This window comes from Cydia strobilella, chromosome 1 (genome assembly GCF_947568885.1).
Source record: "Cydia strobilella chromosome 1, ilCydStro3.1, whole genome shotgun sequence".
Classification (NCBI taxonomy): domain Eukaryota; kingdom Metazoa; phylum Arthropoda; class Insecta; order Lepidoptera; family Tortricidae; genus Cydia; species Cydia strobilella.
In genome coordinates this window covers 10,901,071-10,922,774 of record NC_086041.1, presented here as the reverse complement: position 1 = coordinate 10,922,774, position 21,704 = coordinate 10,901,071, and the positions used below count along the sequence as shown (strand labels likewise).

At 36.2% G+C, this 21,704-nt stretch overlaps 1 protein-coding gene across 2 annotated transcripts in view; it reads right to left on the bottom strand.

The window, feature by feature from the left end:
• LOC134740945 (rho guanine nucleotide exchange factor 17) overlaps positions 1-19,305 on the bottom strand; it is a 186,034-nt gene extending 166,729 nt beyond the window's left edge. Inside the window, exon 1 of one of the 2 annotated variants that reach the window (XM_063673628.1) lies at positions 18,976-19,305. The gene's annotated coding sequence lies outside the window, so the exon portion shown is untranslated. The remainder of the gene's footprint in view (positions 1-18,975) is intronic. The other variant, XM_063673610.1, reaches the window with a different exon arrangement.
• Positions 19,306-21,704: the final 2,399 nt, after the last annotated feature.

Below are 21,704 nucleotides of genomic sequence, written 5' to 3'. Positions count from 1 at the left end.
GCAGGCAGGTGGGTAAAATACACCCTACGCCTTCAGCAGGACCGAGAAACCTACCCTTACATTACTAGTGAATTGGTCAAAATTATTTACTAGCCACATGACTAACTAGGGAACTCGATTTTACCGATTTTTAACCTCCATAACCATTAATATTCTTTCTTATAGATAGGTCTTTGTTATCTTTGATTTTGAACCCCGTAAAATGCCAGTTTTACCCCCACGGGGGTAATTACCCCCAGGTTAGGAACCGCTGGTTTAGGATGATGCTCGAAAGTGGGTCATAATCCGCCAAAGTTCTTAATGCCTTGCGGGTTCCAAAACTCTCATACTTGTCTACTGGTGTGTTGTGTGTGGGCTGTTGGTACTGCATGTAACCACAATTCACAAATAAATTTCATCAAATCTACCAAGAAGTGTCACTGTCACAATGACATCTGTCAACAACCATTTTTTAATAATAAAAAATATCTGGAGGCCGAGCTTTTGCTCGGAAAACATATAAAAACTCAAAAATTCGCATTTTTTCAGAGATAAGATCCAGCTAGATTGATTTTTCGCCCCCGAAAACCCCCATATAGCAAGTTTCATCGAAATCCTTAGAGCCGTTTCCGAGATCCCCGAAATATATATATAACATATACTCGTATATTTACCGTTGACGTATTTTATGTTTGACACGCGTTAATTTATATTTTGATGTCCGCGTGTTTTATTTATGATCGTTTTTGTATAGTTTTTTTCAATGAGAGTTGACATTTTTTATTATCAATTTCCTAGTGTTAATTTATAACACGTAAGAACGTTATGGATGTGTTTGACCAATTAAAAAGCCTTAATGGCTGTTGGGCACCTTATTCATGGGAGTAACGAGGTTATTTAATATATTCGGTAGAACCAGATTTGCATTTACATGTATGGCTATACTTGTTATTTATGTTTATTGAAGAAACTACAAAATAGTGAGGAGTTATATTATAACTAATACTTCTACCTATTAATTCAGGGAATTTAAATCGAATATTACGTATAACTGTTTAGATACGTACTGAAACGTTTGGTCATTTCAGTGTTCTTTAAGATGGTTACAAGGATTTTCATTAAAAACCGGCCAAGTGCGAGTCGGACTCGCGCACGAAGGGTTCCGTACCATTACGCAAAAAACGCCCACTTAAATACAGCGGACAGCGGAGTCTTAGTAATAGGGTCCCGCCGTTTTTACCCTTTGGGTACGGAACCCTAATAATGCATCAATGACACTTCATAGTTGCATACCATACGTGATTATTCCGGTTCTGTCCATTAGAGAGGCAGGGATTGGGGCGCCGCAGTCTCCATTTCAACTACCCATAATATTCCGGTACCTTTAACCACTCACGGCGACCCTATACATAATCACATCGTCATCAATGGACCGGACGACCGGTCTGACCTAGTGGCTGCCTATGAAGCCGGTGGTCCCGGGTTCGAATCCCGGTAAGGGCATTTATTTGTGTGATGACACAGATATTTGTTTCCGAGTCATGGTTGTTTTCTATGTATTTAAGTATTTGTATATTATATATATCGTTCTTTGAGTACCCACAACACAAGCCTTCTTGAGCTTACCGCGGGGTTTAGTCAATTTGTGTAAAAATGTCCTATAATATTTATTTATTTATCAATAGGAAATATAACGTTACGGATATCAAACTTAAATTAGAAATCCACATTAATTCCCACGGCCCGCAAACGGATGGGCGATATAAAAGCCAGTGTTGATTAGCGTTGGCAAAAAATTTAACAAACCACCGGTTAACGAGGCTCTTAACGCGGCGACAAGATTGATAACCCTGCTCCCAGAATAAAAGTGTTTTACGCCTATCGCAGAACTTTTTATACAAATGTCTATTTTTAGGGCTGCTACGCAATGTTTAACCATAAAAGATGGCATTGGGGTCATGCTGAATTGAAAACACAAAATACTTCTTAGATTAATATGTATTATCGCTCCGTCTGTAACGGGCTTTACGTTCAATCCATTTGTGCCACCTCTTATGAATTCACCTAAAAATAAGTGGTAATGATAACACTGAAGACTCTAACATATTACATTATTTTAAACGGGTCACTCACGTATTATTAAGAACAGGAAGAGGATCCTCGTAAATTGGATCGAAACATGTCGAGCTATTCGACTTATTTAACGACTTACTTAAAATGTAATAAGTCTCACGGGAGTTTTATAGTTAAAATTGAAGACGAGGTATAATCTGTAACCTATCACTGTCACTAAAATGTTTGTAAATTGTACTAATTGTCTTGTTAACACTAACTATTGGATAAGACATACAAATTTAATATTTATATATTATCTGTGTTATATTAGTAATCCATTTCAGCCCTGAATCGCGTCCCAGAATCGTCTTGTCTATAGGATTTACATACAAGCAACAAATTGCAGTTGCATACCTTCCACGCCCAAAAATAATGCCCCGAAAACATGTTACGTGCAATATTGTCCAGTGACATTTCATTATTTCAACTCACAACTGCATCAAGTTTATTCTCACGCAATTGTAAACTTGAACCGTAGTGCAAGTTCCACAGAGTCTATAATTAAATGATCCCTTAGTTTGCCTTGCTGCTGTATGGTGTTAAGCGAGTGATTTGCGGAGTATGCGCGCGAGTTGCCAAGACCCTGTACGCGGGTGACACGGCAAAATTGCGTGTCAATCTGCGTTAATAAACGATTGATATTGTCTCGGCATCTGGTTTATGTAAGATTATCTTTACTAAAAATAACAATTAAACATCAAAATATATCATTGTTATCGTAAAAGCCTGATGTCTAAGCCTGAAAAATTTGGAACTCCTGTGGGATCTATCGAAAACTGCAAAAATCATAAGTTTCTTCCAACTAATGCAAAAGTATAATCCACTAATCTAGTAAGATACAATGTTGAAGTTGGCGTACCTATGCAAATTTCGACGTATGAAAGTCAAATTCATGATGACATGAACATGCGATCACATAGACTGTCTATTATAACAGCTACTAGGAATAGCGGTTGTGTACTTTTGTACAAACTTAGACTGAGAAAGATTGAATAAGTAATTGTTTCTTCGTTTTTTTATGGTTCGGTACCCAAAGGGTAAAAACGGGACCCTATTACTAAGACTTCGCTGTCTGTCTGTCTGTCTGTCCGTCTGTCAGCAGTCTGTATCTCATGAACCGTGATAGATAGACAGTTGAAATTTTTACAGCTGATTTATTTTTGCCGTTTCTTTGCGTAATGGTACGGAACCCTTCGTGCGTAGTACAACTCGCACTTGGCCGGTTTTAATAAGTTTAATTATTGTAAATGAATTACTTAACATCACCTGTAAACATTAACACCCAATAAAGAAACGTTGTGCTACAATTAACCATCAAAAATAATACACGAAAAATAATAAAACTGACACATCCGTTTTTGTTATTAAGTTACACAACAAAATGAACAATAAATAAAAGTCAAAACAAACGCAGGTTAATTACAGCCGCTTAATGTGAAGAAAGACTCGTATTATCAAAAGACAATGCATGCTAATAGTAACGCATTATAATTATGTGCCAGTCATTGAATTCTATTCACTCAGTGCCGACTTTTTCAGAGTAGACGAGATATGTACTCGTATGTTAGGGACAGACGAAGGATTTAATTTCAATACCATTTCGTACCTTGTCAAGTTGTCACAGTGACAATGAATATGAAAGCGACTTTCATATTATTTATATATATATATATATATATATATATATATATATATATATATATATAGGGACCTCATACTATCGTCACTATGACAAGATACGAAATATGAGATGAACATCTGGACCATAGATTAGTATATGTTATTACTGTAATAGATAAGAAACTCTCGGACATTTCACGTTCACGTCTCTATTAGTGCTGCCTCTAGCGGTCCTGCTCTCAACTAAAGAGACTGTATATGCAGTAAACACGCACACATGTACACACACACACACATACTTATGGGTTATTTACCTACAAGTAACAATTTTAATATTGGAAACTGATTTATGTAGTTTTCTTTGTCGTACCAAATTCCATTTGTATATGCTTAGAAAACTACATAAATCAGTTTTCCAGAATAAATAAATGAAAACTTATGTTGAATCAAGTACAATATATTATTTATAAGTACCTACTTATTTACATACGTTCCATTCCAAGTAACTAAGACAAATGCAAATACAGCGTGAAAATATCTTAACAGCTAGTAGGTATATAAATATAGTATGTAACAATTTATTTCCTGACTATGTTTTAAATAATAATCAGAGACAACCTATTTCATTTCTTCTTCTTGAAGTTCTTGATCCCAAAATAACTTGGAAAGCTTCATTGATCCAACATTTTATTGATTTAATTTAGATCCATTTTTGGTCGGATATTTCATAGTTTTTAGAACATTCCAGCTTTTTATCCACAATTTGTGGTGCGGTCATCTGGGTGTTACAGCGCATAGGTAGATTTTTCCTTTTTTAGGTTCACTGAAATTGCCATTGACAAAATCGAAAAACTTATCTAAGAAAAGCACGATACCTGCCGTGTCGCAACTTTATTCTGGAAGCTTTTTAATACCTGAAAATATATTTACGGTTAAGATGTTATCAAAATTATAAAAAGATTATTTTATAGCGAGTGTTGAGCATGCATTTTAAGGGTGTGCTATTGTCACATTTAATGTTAGGTAACAAGAAATCAGTGAATCAGGATATAATTCATGTAAAATGTCGACAAAGGTAAACATATTGTGGATGGATTTTGTCATTAGATGTAGGTCTTTCCAATTTTGGCAGGTTGTAGTTGATTTATCAGATTAAGACCTAGCCACGGAAAACAGTATCTTAGTTATGATAATCAGAGCAACGGGTACCTAAAGACAGGCCTTACGGGCACTAAGAATGGTGCTAGTTCAACGGTTGTTATTTGAAATGTTACAATGTTCCATGTTCCATCGCCAACATTTCATAAATATGCTTTGCCCGAAGCCTCTATCAAAGCTTTTGATAAAGATGAAATAATAAATAAATGTTCCGGGGCACTATATATATATATATATATATATATATATATATTTATATATAAAATTTACTTACCTTGTCCTTGTACCGATGTACATACAAGAAGGTACACATATTCGGTGCGGCCCGGCCGCCATTGCTTTTCTTCTTGCCTGCGTTGGTTTGGTTGAATGAGTAAGAGCACAACTCAACACAACTCACAAGGTTGGTTGTGATATAAAGAAACGCTGTTAGTTAATATCTTAACATAAATCTGATCAAAAATATGTTTAAACGGAATTTATATTAAAAACCAACTTAGAAATAATTTTAAAATTTCCCGTCAAACCAAACGTCATTTGGTTTTTTTATTCGTCATAATACGTCAATCTGTCATTGTACGGTGTTTGCGCTAGATATTAAAAAAACTACTTTTAAGTTTCAAATTTAATTTGTTTCCTAGTTCATTTGCAACGTAAGGTTAGTAACACTATCAAAACATTTTTTATTAAAATAATATTCTTCTAGATTTAATTAAATACGATTAAATTACCTGCTTAGATATTTGTTTGGTATATTTAGTTTTCTACCATACACACACAAGAATGACATCTAGCCACACTCAGCCCTCCTTATGCTAAAAGGCGGTATCTCAAAAACGAGTGAACTGGAAATGGAACGTTATGATTAAAATTTAAGGTACTTATTTGCATTCAATCTTCAATTGAGATACCGCTTCTAGCTCAGCAGGGCACCACGGCTGAGGAATAGATGTCCAGCATAACCCAGAGATGGCATTATTATCAGCATTACATTACTCCTCTTCAGAGATACTATACCAATCTGGACCTCGTTTCACAAAGTATTTCAGAAGGGTGAAAAATGTGGACTTCGGACGAATTTCATTATTTTTTGCGTAGGTAGGTACAGGCACATGCGCGTAAAGCAATAAATAGCATCACATATAGGTTTTTTTATATGAAAACACAGTACTGTTTATTAATCCATCCAGATTAAATTATGTGAAATTCTCTAGAAGTTGCATATGAACAACCAAGTACAATTTGATAAGTGGTCTATGGATTCCGAATTGTCCGAAATAAATGAATTTTATTTATTTATGAACAAAACAAACGCTATTATCCCTGTGATAATTGCTCTATTCACATTCATGTTAACGAACAAGGGATGAAAGAATGAGCTTCATAATTATCTTGTCAATTCCAAGAGTAATTATTAATAATTATCGTAATTCTGATGACAAGGAATGGCAGACAGGCTGGCGGTCTTATTTCTAATGAAGGATGAGTTTTGTTTCTTAAGAGATTCTTGCAATGCAACATACCTAAAAGGACGGAAATTTATTATTAGCGGGGTATTAAACATTTCTAAAGTAGTACCTGGAATCTACACCTTAATTTTATAATGTAGGTATCTCTTAAACGGCTATACAGTTAATACAATTTTCATCCGTAGATAGATATTACCAGATATTATTTTTAGCTACACGTGTTTCAAATACCATCGTCAAAACAATTAAGTGATCGAAAATTGGGATCATGCATGATTTTTTGGAAAATGTCAATTGATTCTACTTCACGTGAAAATCAAATGTTACTAATAAACCTAAAACTTCCAAAATGCATTAATAAATGTATGAAAGAATAATATAAGTATTTATTTCAAATGTCAAAAACAAGGGTTTGTTAGTTATCTGTTATTTGGTTCAAGGACAAATAACACATCTAGCGCGCTAGATATATCTGTTATCAGTGAATAGAGCATACGCTTAACTACCTTCTTGCTAGTTTAGATGAAATGAAACATCTTATTTATGAAGGAGTATGTGGCGCATGTGGCGTTTTTATTAATGCAGTGTTGTGTTCAGTGTAAACAAAGGCATTCCTAGTGCAGGAAATGTAGACTTTGCGGATTCTTCAACGGAGAACGTAAGCGAGATATGGCTAGAACAATTTTAATATTTATTAAATATTAAAGGTCATTTAGCTGTATTATGTAAATTATGTTTAGTACAGAAGAAATTAAAACATTTATACAATTAAAATAATTATGTAGAAAGCCTTTAAACAACAGATAGTATTCATTTACCAAGTATTCATTTGATTATTTACCAAGATAAGAAAGGAATTCTAGGAAGCAAAAAAATAGCCGCAAATTTGGTAGAACTGCGCTTCTATATTTTTAGCCTTGATATGTTTTGCCTGAAGGCTATGTTATTAGTATTTGCTAAATGCAAAATAACTGAAATAATGTTTTTCTTACTCTTTTGACGATAAAGACAAACGTATTTTACGTATATTTTGCCGTGTTTTTATAGTAGTGACATATTTTTATGGTCAGTAGGTACATTTTTAACACTTTTTATTTTAGTAGTCTAGCTAGGAGGTAAGTACTTATTACTTATAACATAATAGAGTCGTGAACACAACCAGTGAATGTCTAGAGCTAGAGGTAAACAATCATACATTGTTATTATCTCGCACGGACGCCGCCGCTCACGAAGTTGGTAAACAAACGGCATTCTTAACGCGGGAAATGTTGACATTGCAAATTGTTTTTTGACTAGGTCATTCCTTTCTTATATTTTAATTAACGAATACAGACGTGGCTCAATTTAAATTCGGTGCAGGCCAAAGTTCAACGCAAGGAATTGATACCTTTTAGTTGTAAATTGAATGTGAATCGCACGTCATGACGTCAACGCTTTATTTCTCATTAAATACCTTTGTAAAACACAATACCCACAAATAAAAAGTAAAATCAGAAAGTCAAAATTTGAATAATGTTCTCCATCTTGTATATTCATATAGTAATGTATTAGTTTATCTTTATATATGTATAAGTGTATTTTAGTAGGTTTATTTTGTTATGTTTACAATATTAGACTTCACGGTTAAATTTCTCCTTTTAAGTTATGAATCTCTCCTGACCAGGATATATATACTTGTCTCTGTTTGACCCAATGGTTGACTAGTAGAGAATACCTTTCGCATTAAGTCCACCATTTGTAATTTTTTTTGTCTGTGCTATAAAATTTCAAAAACATTACATGTAAAAAGATGCAAGTCTCGCAACGCAGTTCTTCTACTACAAAAAAGTTTTGAGATGTAATGTGAAACCAAGTCCGTTATTTTAGTCAGGGGGTGTTAACCGTAACAATATGTGATACCTTTATTTTTTAATATTTGATACGAGATTCACTAGATATGAAATAGTAAAGATATGTGACGTCCCACGGGTAAAGGTACCTTATGGCGGTTGGCGCTTACGCTATTATTAACGCCGCTCCAATTAACATTGGATGGCGCTTGCGTCGCATAGCGCCGCAATAATTTGCGGCACTGTGCGACGTAAGCGCCAGCCGCCATAAGGTACCTTTTGCCGTGGAACATCACATATCTTTACTATTTTATTTCTAGTGAATCTCTAATTCATTTCCCGAATCGCGCCGTAAATAAATATATCTCAGAAAACGATACCGCAAATTACAAAACTTTATCTCTATTAGGAGTTATTGACTCGTCAAGCCCGCCCACAAGCTTAAAAAAATACGTGCAAAATCAATGTTTGCGAATTATATTTGCCTTAGCCCATACGGGCATGCAGAATTTAGCACGACCATAAACACGGCTTTAGTGCCGCGGTAATTAATAACACCCTGTATACGAACACGTACGGTACTTACTGTGACAACAAATGTGGCTTTAGGGATTATATATCTACACATTGCTAGATAGATATATAGAATACTTACTCTTTATTGCACACCTCAATGGTAATGTTTCTTTCTTTGAGGTGTGCAAACGGTTTTGAATTACATGATACCTAAGTATAGGTACCTAGATAATATAGTGGAGTAGTAGAAGACATGTTGGATGAAACAACCAATCCTAAAAAGTAAACCGCCACTGTACTTCTTTAGGGACAATACAATCAATTATTGATACAGATTGCGCTAATTGGATCCAAATGGATCTAATGCGATATCAATAATAGTCATGTCGCACCTGAATTCTCAGTATCACATCAGACTCACACATGAAAAAACCGTAACCACATCTCTGCCGTCCCCCATCCATTCCGATCCATCAAAATGCAAGATGTTTATCTTAAATGATTGTAATAGCTTATAATTTATTCCGTAAGTTCAGCAAAAAAGGCCCCCGACCCGGTACATGGAACTAATGACTGTTTTTGCGCACCGTACCTTGTCCACGTAAACTTCTAATCTACATACCTACATATTTTAACATATCTCTTTGTAGAGTTGAAAAAAGTAGAATTGGCCATTTTAACTTTTTGTCACATTCCAATTGCTGTAGGTATATCTGTTTGCGTTACCTTTGAATGAATGAATGTATGAGACTTACGACGTCTGTAAGAATGTCACACTCGACTAAGGGTCGGTTGCACCAGCTGTTTGTGATCGTTAAAGAGTTCGCTAAATTTCATTGTATGGAATGTTTCATAGTAAACCGCCGCGGCGCGCCGGTTGACCGGTTGATCAGTCTGTCAAGTGCGGATGGTGCAACTGGCACTTAATATCTTCGCAGGATATTAATGATATTATTGAGGGGTTACTCGTAGTTTCATTTAGAAATTTTTAATGACAAACATGATGAAATCTCACGGGGCTTTCTGAAAGGATTTCCATTTGGCTCTATCCTAGATTCTACTCGGCATCCTTAAATATGTTATGATTTTAGCAGTCTATGTAGGTATTTATGTTAGATATGAGTGTTGATGTTTGTGTTATGTGTTCCACCGTAACGTCAAAACTAGTAAAACGTTTTTGGTTACTGAGGTGTCACAAGTCAAATGTCAATCAATTCATTTTATGACCGACTTTGAAAGAGGCGGAGGTTCTTTTTTTATGATCAACCTTAGTCGGATTTTTAGTAGGTGTAAACCTCACATAGGTATAGGTATAAACAACCAACTGAACATTGGACTCTATAACAATGCATTAAACCGTTACGAGGTGTTTAGATGAACAGCTATGTTATCTTATCTCACGTAGGTATTTAATTACGTGCTTCGCTCTGCACTCGAGGTTATTTTGACGCATGCCATGCGTTTTACGCTTCAACTAAGTCAATAGTAATATAACATAGTATCGGTTTCCCGTATATCTACAATTTTACACATGATCTTAGGTTTAGGTTTTCCTGTCTCATTAATGACGTATGACGTTCATGAGTGCAACAATTGGAACGCACACGTGTATTGGGGTTAAGTTAAGTAAATGTAAATTTTAGTTTGTTAGCCAGATACATTTTTATATAGGTAAACAAAGCCATATTTAACATATTTATATATGGCTCATCGGAAATAAACTTGTACAAAAATTCAGTACAATGGATCAAACAAACTAACCCGTTGTAATGCTAGAGTATAATTTATAATTCGAATCTAGAAAGTATCGCATTGAATAAAGCTCGGTAGTAGGTACCATGCAATATTCGTGCCGTGTCGTGTCTGCTTCTTTCTAACTCTGCACGTAAATGTATCAGCCGTTGCTGTCGATATGCGATTATTGACAGTAATTATTTTGACAGTTCTGAGGTATAGTATTCCAATGGTTCAAGAGTTGGAGAGCGGCTCAAATCACGGCTCAAGCAATGGGAATTGCAATCGACCTTAGGAAACTGGCCGCATCTATTCCACAAGAAAGTTGCCACAAGTCTCATCTTTGTATCAGATGACGTAATTTCCACTTTTTTTCGTACCTTTAAAGTGCCCGGCAGACGCGCAGAGAGCAGCAGAGGCTATAAAGTAAATCTTTTCGGAAATAATCGCCTCGAAAGAAACATAATGTATGTGAGGATTTTTTTTTCGTATCAACCCTATGATGTGGGATGTCGTTGGATAGGTCTTTAAAAATAAATAGGGGTTTTGGAAAAACATTTTTGTATAAAGTGAATATTTTCGGAAATAATTGCTTTGAAAGAAACAAAATGTGTGTGACAATTTTTTTATCGTTTCAACCCTTCGTGTGGGGTCAGTGGGGTGTCGTTGAATGGGTCTTTAAAAATAAATAGGGGTAATATTGTCTTCGGTTACCGCGATAGTTACTCATGAAATAAAACTATGAAAACGGATTATATCGCGTATATTGATTTTATAATACATCCCGACGTTTCGAACCCTTTAAAGTTAATGGTTAACTAAAATGGGATCTTTAAACAACATTTTTTTGATAAAGTGAATCATTTCGGAAATAATTATTTAGAAAGAAAAAAAAGGGTTTTTCCTTTTAACTTTTGAACTATCCATCCAAAAAATATGAAAAAAAATCACAAAAATAGTGCTTAATAAACACATTCAAAAAAGTTAAAACAATCGTGATCAGTTGAGCCGTTTTTGAGTTATCGCTAAAATCTTTCTTTATTATTTTCTTTAAAAGCCTGGCAACCTTTATTTGTGACCGAATTTTCGCAGGCAACCCTACACCACTGTATTCGCAATAAAATTACCATCATTTTGATTATAGTTCAAGCGTCAGACAGATGAGTGCAATTATCGATGAAAACTCACCTGTTTAAACACGGCAACCTTATAATAGTGACCGGAAAAAGATGGGCAACCTAATTTATTCTTGTTGTACAAGTTGTATACTTTCCATTGGAACTTATTACTTATTACATTCGTCAGACAAGTCGGAAAATTAAAAAAAAAAAAATTATATAGCCTTGAAACCCTGATATTTATTTATGTTCAGGAACATACTTTCTTTCATAAAATATAATTTTTTAACCGTCAGACGTCTCGGTCAAGGTCGACCATATAATAACTATCCACTAGCGCTTAGCTTTGGAAACAAATCAAATTATTTAATTTAATATGTACGTCAAAACACTTTTTGTTTAGTATTTCAAATTAATTTAAATTTATATTCAGTAGTGTAATACTGAAAAAAAAATCGGCCAAGTGCGAGTCGGACTCGCGCACGAAGGGTTCCGTACCATTACGGAAAAAAAAAAAACAGTTTGTTGTATGGGAGCCCCATTTAAATATTTATATTATTCTGTTTTTAGTATTTGTTGTTATAGCGGCAACAGAAATACATCATTTGTGAAAATTTCAACTGTCTAGCTATCACGGTTCATGAGATACAGTCTGGTGACAGACAGACAGACGGAAAGCGGAGTCTTAGTAATAGGGTCCCGTTTTTACCCTTTGGGTACGGAACCCTAAAAAACAAATCATAATATTTAATTTATTCGAAAGGTACAACATGACACTGACATCATTCCATGCAAAAAAATAACTGATTTATTACAGCAATAAAGAAATAAACTTGGTATTAATGGGAGGATGTAAGTAGTTTTTTGGTGTTATATATTAATATACTTTTCCTATCTGTCATCTTAAATTTTAATTTTTAATACACCGAAATGTCTTTACGAAAAGTGGTTTTCCATTTATATTTATTTACATACCTATCCAATAATAAGCAGAGCAAAGTAAAAATTCATAATCAATTACCACCGCTCTTCGATAAATTGAGTTTTCATAAAATAAACTAGGTACCATTTAAGGACAATTCGCCACCGACGAGGACCATTAGGTTTCTCAGAATTTGGACTCTGTAAGAGTACTTTCTGTAAAAATATACGAACACGTCTCGCTTTGCCTCATTTATTGGAAATCATCATAAGAATATAATCTTAATTAGCCACGAGATAATAATACCCTTCATGTTATCGGTAAAAAAACGCGTACCTTATGATGTCGATCATCCTTGCATTAAATCAATAATCCTGAGTGGGTTTAAAAAATGCTCAACCATCTGTAAGTGGTCCGGGAGGATATAAATCTTTCATGAATTTATTTATAAGCTCGATATTATGTGCATCGTAAATCGTTTAGAGTTTTGTTTTCAAGAAAAACGAATTTATGGCCGTATGATCGTTTTAGCATAGTCAATAAATACGTATAAAATAGCTAGAATTTAAAAAAAATGTAGGCGCGAAGGTTTGTCCTCTCGTAGAAAATTTGGATTTCGCGATGTTTTCTACTGACAAAGTGGGTTTGCCAGAGTATAGTATATTATATATCTACTACCTACAATTGTAGTAATGTTTCTATTAGGAACTTCCTACTCGTAGGCTCACATCTCCTTGGCGGACTATCGGGGATACAAAGTAGGTAGAGTACGCGTAATCTAACTTTGCACCGACATGAACAGAACAAATGGAATGTCATTATAAACGGCACATTTACATATAATTTGACATTGAAGACGAAATTGTCACACATTGCATTGCAAATGCCATGCCAAGCTTCGTCCGACTCTATTCTATTATATTAACCCAGGTGTATGTCGTATTACGAACGCTGGCGCGGATTATGTATGAGAATTTTGACATTTCAGTACAAATGACCTATAAATGATCTGTATGCTAGATTTTATTTAATTCTGTTTAGCAATTTTTGCATTATTGAGAGTAAGGTACACTCTTGTTGTGTATGGTAAGGATCCTGGCCGATTTTTAGTCATATTTTTGAATTTTTTTGCGAGAACGATTTTTTCTGCTCTATACCTACAACACAACCGAGGTTTCAACGCACGATTTTTGAAAGGTTTAACTAAATATAATACTTAAAACTCTCGCGTTTTGAACACAGTCATATTTTAATTATACGACGCGATTTAATTTCAGCTGAACGCCTGGCTGAAACCTCGGAATTTAAGGTAAAAACAATGAAATTAAATCGCGGTAGACCCGTTTGTATAATTAAATATAGGTTTAACCAAAATAGTAAAAAAATACTATCATATTAAATATGATGCTTAAGAAGAGGACTTATCGTACACTACACTGCGCTGTCGTATTAGTTGTATTGTATTGTAGTTCGGGCGATTTTCCGCAACTCGACGACTGGTGCGTGTTTTGAGTGATGGGGGGGGGGGGGGCTAGTCCTGCCAGCCCAGCTCCTCGAGGAATCCTATCAAACCTTTGACGTATTAGTTATCAATCTATCACGTAACTAATGCTGATTGTAGAACAATAAAATGGTCACAGCTAGAATGAAATTCCTAAAGCATGGAGTCTTCTTATTATCGCAATGCATCATTTGAAGAAAGTATAGGTTACTCCAGAGAGTAAGTAATACAATATATTATAATGGTTAATCTTCGTTTAAGCCGTTCGGTCCCATCGTCACAATATCGTATTGGCGGAAAAGTTACCTCTGCCTCTCAGCGTCGCAATATTGGTTGAATTGGGTCAAGCAATTTTTCATTAAATGAAAATTAATAAAAACCAAGTGCGAGTCGGACTCGCCCACCGAGGGTTCCGTACTTTTTAGTATTTGTTGTTATAGCGGCAACAGAAATACATCATCTGTGAAAATTTCAACTGCCTAGCTATCACGGTTGATGAGATACAACCTGGTGACAGACAGACGGACAGTGGAGTCACTTAGTAATAGGGTCCCGTTTTTACCCTTTGGGTACGGAACCCTAAAAACGTGTGGCAGCTAAGGCTGGTAGCGCGTCCAACTCCGTGGCCACTTAACATCAAGCGGACCGCATGATTCTTTGCCACCGACGAGGTATTAAAAAAGTTAGTAGAAGTATTGAAAGTGTGATATTGAATTATTATTTTTGAACCACGTCGGAGGAAACCCATGGGCCTGGTAAGTATTTAAGTAATTACCACGTAGCCTATGGACACTGTTCCAAGGGCATCCTTGGTCCAGAGGATAGGGTTTACTTTGCTCTGCTCAAGAAGCTACCCGTATAAGCAAATGGCGTTACTTTCTTCTTCCAGCGCCAACTGTACAGTCAAGAAAATTTATTTATGTACCTATTTGAGCCTTTTCATAGTGACAATTAATATGAAAAGCGCTAGGGATCTGATACTTTTGTCACACTGTGACATGACATGGTACACTACCGGTCAAAAGTTTTAGTTCACCCCTTGTGCAAATGAGTACTTTTGTCCGATATTTTTTTGCAGTTCCAACTGATCCGTTATTGTTTCCAGAGATGGTTTTGATTAGTCAGTCACAATTTCTAAACCATATGGCTCAGCATTGGCCGTCATGCCTATAAGATTTTAGGGAATGAGCTGTTTAGAAATGTACGTTAATTGTGTCTAATCAAACACATCTCTGGAAACAATATAGGATCAGTTGTAAACAAATTTCGACATCCGACCTGGAAAAAAATATAGCAATAGCACAAAAGTACTCATTTGTACCGAAAACAAGGGGTGAACCGGTAGTGTACGTGTAGTCGTGCGTCTCTACACTAGGGCTCGCGGTCGAATCCGTGTTTCGTTTACACGTTTCGAATACCCGTTTCCGAATAATACGTAAACGGTTTTCTGGCCCGTTCCACACGTTTAATTAAGAAACGTGTAGTTAAGACCCGTGTACACGGATAAACGGGTATTCGAAGATACGTATCTTATTTATCCGTGGCGCCGGACACGTCCTTGACGATAGTAGCGAAGGAACGAACGCCAGTTACAAATGAATAGACAAAAGATTCATGACGAGTTTCTGTCATATTTAACCTTGTTCCGTGGGTCATAGAGTCGAAATTCAATAAACGGTTTAGAAACTCCTTTCTTGAGCATGTAGTTTTTGCTTGCAATAGGTATTAAGAGTATTCACGCTTCTTATCAAAGTATAGTATTTTATATAGCACTTTAAATAGCTACTTTTTTTTACGTTGCGGGTTAGCAATATAATATAAAAACCTGCTAGTACCTATTTAAAAAAAATATTAGAACCATCGAGTTCAGTATGTAGGCAGGAAGTCAAACTAATGTTCGAAATTGGCATTAAGTATTTATAAAAAAATACAATTTTAACTTGCTTCTTTATTTTAAGTTTAATTTAAGAACATGATATGAAATTGTATTTCTTGTCACATAATGTAGGTAAACCTTATAAAACAAAGTCCCCCGCCGGATCCGTATGTCTGTCTGTATGTTCGCGATAACCAGACCTCACCTATGAATGAAGTTTTTCTTTGGGAATGTTTATGTGTATATTTTGTTAAGGTTTTGTTTAAATTGGTAGAAATATGACGATGTTTGCTAATGAAGTTAGAAAAAATCACGCTGGCTTAATCGAAAACGCTGCCCAATCTATTTGATGTCAATGTATGGTGGACTTGTCTCTTTTTCATTGGTCTACAAAAAAGTGCGCCATGGCTGTCTGTCTATATTTTAAGAATAATTAACCCATTATTAACTTCTAAAAAAAACCGGACAAGTGCGAGTCGGACTCGCCCACCGAAGGTTCCGTACAAATACATCTGTAAAAATTTCAACTGTCTAGCTATTACGGTTCATGAGATACAGCCTAGTGGGTGGTGACAGATAAATGGACATTGAACTCTTAATATTATTAGGCTTCCGAAGTGAATACTTGTTACAGAATGTATTTTATTATGCTTGACTCTCCATGCGAAGCCGGGGCGGGTCGGTATAGTTATTAATAAACACTTTAAATCAACTTGATAAAATTGTACCTTCTCAATAAATTCTAATTGTTTTTACTTTAGGTACCTCTTACCACAGTAAAACGCTTTTTAGTGCGGTGCAGCTACAAAACAATTGAAAACATTTTCTTGTGCAGATGTTTTGACCTTATTACAACGACATAAAGCTTGTAATTGGCAGTGACACTTGTGATAATAGTTTGGGAACCTACATGTTTTCGACGATGACAAACAAAAGGATATTGGAAAACAATGGATGGATGGACCACCGGTCGGCAACGTGCGCATTTAAGTTTATTACCTAAACGCTAGTGCGAAAGTGACCAAAGTGAATTATGAATGATTACCAATTTAAAGATCTATCTTAATGTAATTAGCAATATTATCGCAAGTTATCCAAGGTAGTATGGGTTTTTATGGTTCTTGGGTAAAATTACTCGATAGCCCGCTTTTGTGTACCTACTAATAACTTTTTTGCGCCGTTGGCAGGTTTGTTGTTTTCGCAAAGCAGTAATAGATCCGAGATAAAAATAACCACGAAATAATTAAACTGTTATTTTTAATTAATATTGTATTCTGTCTGCACACCTATTATTAACGAAAATACTATACCATTATGTAATTATAAAAAAAAAACTGATCGATATCAAATTTTTGTAATTAGCTTAGAAGCAATCGGTTTTATTAAATGATATAAATAGTTTAAAATAAAAATTATGTATACCTACTATTAAAGTACCTATGTTTTATCAATACGGTTAAAAACAATAAAAAAAAGTAATTGTGCGGTTTTATGAAACCACGATGCAAGTGAAACTTTTTTCGGATTGTAGGCATTTAACTAAAAAAAATCGGAAATTAATTCGATTTACGGTATTAAAATCGCGGTTTTAATCTTAACTTAATAAATTGGGGCGATAGAATAAAAGCTTCACTTTAAAAATCGTACGACAAACGAATTCATCTGAAGTCAACATAATAATAGTGGACCTTGTTACCATTGTACATTGGCTCAAACTGGTTCGGAGTATTCAGACCCGTTTGGAACGGTCTTAAGTACCCGTGTAAACGGAGATACGTGTCTGAGATACGTTTCTTGGGAACGTTCCTTCGAAACGTTTTCGAATCCCGGCGGTTCCGTGTAAACCGGGTTCTTAGTACCGCCGGGCTTAAGAACACGGGTATTCGTATCGGCGTGTAACACGGATACCGGGAGCCCTACTCTACACTAGTACATAAAAATGCCAAATACGGCTTTCTCTGAACCTGAACCAAAGGTTTTCTTTTGCTGAATTAATCTTTGTGTGTATAATAAATGTTTGATGCAGGGGGCGCGAAGAAGATTTTTTTTTGTTTTTTTTTTCATATTTTATTATGTTTTTGCTTCATACTACGGTGCCATCCCGAAATTAATACGAAACTTGGCCTGGTAGCTTAAATGATATAGATATCAAGATAAAGTTGAGAGCCCCGCTACCTCCCTTCTAAAGTCCTAAGGACCAATTCTGCCAAAGGAGATCTGGTTCACGAAACGCCGTGTTTCATGTGCTACAACTACGACTAGAAATGGTATTCAAACCACTGAGGGTGGAATTCCACCTGTCAAATTTCTTTGTCCAATGTGCATTGCGTCGCACTCTCTCCTTAAGAAAAATGTGAGACGCAAATACATATTGGACCAAGATATGAGACCGGTGGGGAATACCAACCTGAGGTAGGTAGGTACAAGAATCTTAACGTTGATCTCCTGCATAGAGAACTTCACGTGAACGTGTGAGTACGAACGAACTAGTCCTACATATACGGCTACTATGACTTTGACACTTGCATATTCGCTAACGTGTGCGTAACGTACTTTAGGCATCTCGCTCGCACTAATGTCACTACGAGCGAAAGGCATAAAGTAAGTTACGCACACGTTAGCGAATATGCCAGTGTCAGGTCAGTGTCAAGTTCGTGGTAAGGGTACCAGGCCCTTGTCTACTAAGGTGTAGTAAAGGTACTATTAAAGGTGTAATGTTTATTCAATCTCACAAACGAAAAATCTGTAAAAATATACGTATTAAATCTTTAAATGCAATGCCCTAAGTTGCTCAAAACCTCAGACCCAGTTTTTTATCAATCTATATCAAATTGTTTATCTAAATTAACAACATAACAGTACCTAGGTACCTACTAACAGTGCTGCTGATAGCCAGATAAGAGAATGAAAGTGTGCAAAATCTTTCACTTCGGTGCCAACCAAAGAAAATACCTATTTGCCAATGCAAAAACATTGTTGAATAAAACTTATCCAGAACATGACTTACGCTCTCTCCAACGAGTGTTCTTTATAAAATGTATAAGTATCACATAACATAAGATAAAGTAGGTAGGTATGCTAAAGCACCTCTAACATTTGCAAGACAATAAAGAAAGCGTAAACACTTAAAACACTTACCACTTTCATGACAAGACAAACGAAATGACAATGAACTTCACTTGCCGAACTAATTGGTACCGGATACCACACGATACCGGTACCGATACCAATTTCACTAACACAACACAAGATGCAAAAGTTGATGCAAAAACTGCACAAAAAAACACGGCTTCCTTTCCAGAGTTAGCGAACACACGGACGGTCCTTTTTACGTTTGAAACTGGCTAGATGAGAGCTATTTTCATAGATGTTAAAAAGTTTAAAAGAAGAATAAGCTGCGTTTGAGTTTGCGTGAAACGACGGGACGTCGGTTGCGGCAGCGCTCGCGCAGCGCAGGCCCATCTAAAACTGATCCAACCGGTGTGAAGTTGCGCAGGCGATCGTGACCGGCCGCGATCAAGCGAGATATCGTGGCTCACTTCGTGTTGGTTATCTTTTTGCTCTGGAGTTGAAGGGATTATACCCACCTACCCACGGATGTTGGAAATCCGATCCTAATATTACTAGGAATGATACTCGTAGGCGTAAAATCTTACTTGCTTCTAATAACCGTCTAATAAGACGGTAACTTGCGGTCACCTCTGCCATTTCGCGTCAATTTATAGGTGTATGTTAAAGTAGTTAAGTATGATAAAGAATTACCTACACATAAACAAACTACGTAGGTACGTACTAGGCAGGGACCGGCCCGCTATCCCTTATCGGGGTTTTATAAGGGTATTGCATAAGGCTTAACTCACCATACCCTTTGCCAGACGAAACCGTTTGTTTTGGTTTTAAAAACCCTTATATAAAGCTACCACATTTGAGTAATCGGTAGCCCAAATACCCTTACAAAACCCTTATCATCCGCTCACCAACACCTTGCATATTGCTTATAAGGGTTAGCCTTATAAAGGGCTTCCCTTTTAGCATATAAGCGTGCTAATTTAAGTCATCTACCTTGTTCATAAAGCACACATTACTTCGAATTCGAGCGATCGTCGGCGGCGACGGCGGCGTTCTTTGACTAGGCACGTATTTTTTTTCCTTTTCATACACTACCGTAGATATATACTAATCCTGTCTCTTTCACGCAAAGGGAAACCTTTATAAAAAGCGCTTAAAGATAAGGGTAACCCTTATTAAGAGCTAGCCTTATTTTTGGTTAGCTTTTCGGTAAGGGTTAGTCAAAGGTAAGGGTATGAATGGGCTTGCAGTTCAAAAGGGAAAGTCTTTCAATGTGTTAGCCGTGTTTAAGTGTCGCCCATTGAAAGGGTTTTATCGCCGAAAGGGTTGTCCGGTCCCTGGTACTAGGTACTTATATCTATATATCATTTCCTGCCCCTCCCTCCAGGGGGTGGATTTCCAAAACGAACTTAGCTTATTATGCCCATCCCTTGACTTTAGATTTCTCCAAATCAAATTTAATTAAAATGGGTCAGTAGGCCAAGCACATGATTGACGCGACAGTATCTCGCCGCGAGATAGACTACCCGTCTTTTACTAACTATATGAATTAAAGGGGGATGGGTAGTCTATGTCGCGGCGAGATACTCTCGCGCCAATCATGTGCTAGCCCGGCAGTAAGTATCTAACCATTCGGATGGCCTTACGTAACATATTATTATCTAGCAGTTATTAGGTATATGTTAGTTAACATTGTTGTCTTTAATGTGTTGGTCACTAGAGTAGGAAAGATGCAACATCCCTATCCAAAAAGATTTGTGTAGTAGACAACGACAATTTATGAAAAAACCGGCCAAGTGCGAGTCGGACTTGCGCACCGAGGGTTCCGTACTTTTTAGTATTTGTTGTTATAGCGGCAACAGAAATACATCATCTGGGAAAATTTCAACTGTCTAGCTATCACGGATTATGAAATACAGCCTGGTGACAGACAGACAGACAGACGGACAGACGGACAGCGGACAGCGGAGTCTTAGTAATAGGGTCCCGTTTTTACCCTTTGGGTACGGAACCCTAAAAAACCTACGCGAAATTCAAAATGTTTGAACCCTTTGGACATTATGAAATAAAATTCTGACAACGCGAAGGCTGACGAAGCGAGACCTTCGGAAGCACACGAGAACTACGAGAAGTAGATAACCTGTGTAGATAACCCTGCAGTCTGTGTGACAATATGTTAGAGAACTTGAATTTACGTTAATACCACCCAAAAATGTCCAAAATAAAAAAATAAAAAAAACACTTTTTAAAAAGCAAAACGAATGATTTTCAGAGATACAACCTTGATTAACGAAATATACTTACGCCTAGAAATAATGTAGGGTCAATACGGTCAAAACAGTCTGTGGAAAATTCAGTATCTTTTTAATTGTTCTAGACCTGCAAACAGATGCTTTTGACTGCTGAAACTAAAAGCAATCTCTGCATATCGACGAAGCCGACAATAATGTACCTTGAAAAGTGCACTCGTATACGAAATTCCCCGCAGACGGATTTCGCCACAACGAATTGGTTACTGTAAAAAATATTAATCGAAAACTGGAACATTCAGTGCTAAGCTCTTGTTACTCAATCTGTGATCGGTACAGTACTAAACTAAAGTAGTTAATTACTACGTAGACTAATGGTACCAAGCAAGGAAATATTAACTAAATCCCGTTCTTAAACTACAAAGCAGTTTACGAAACAAGCCTGTCGTGAAATTGACGCATTCATCATCTGCGGCCACCAATCACCGTCACAATTTAATTAAGCCCGAGATACTAAATAACGCTTGCCTTAAGAGGGAAGTATTCGTC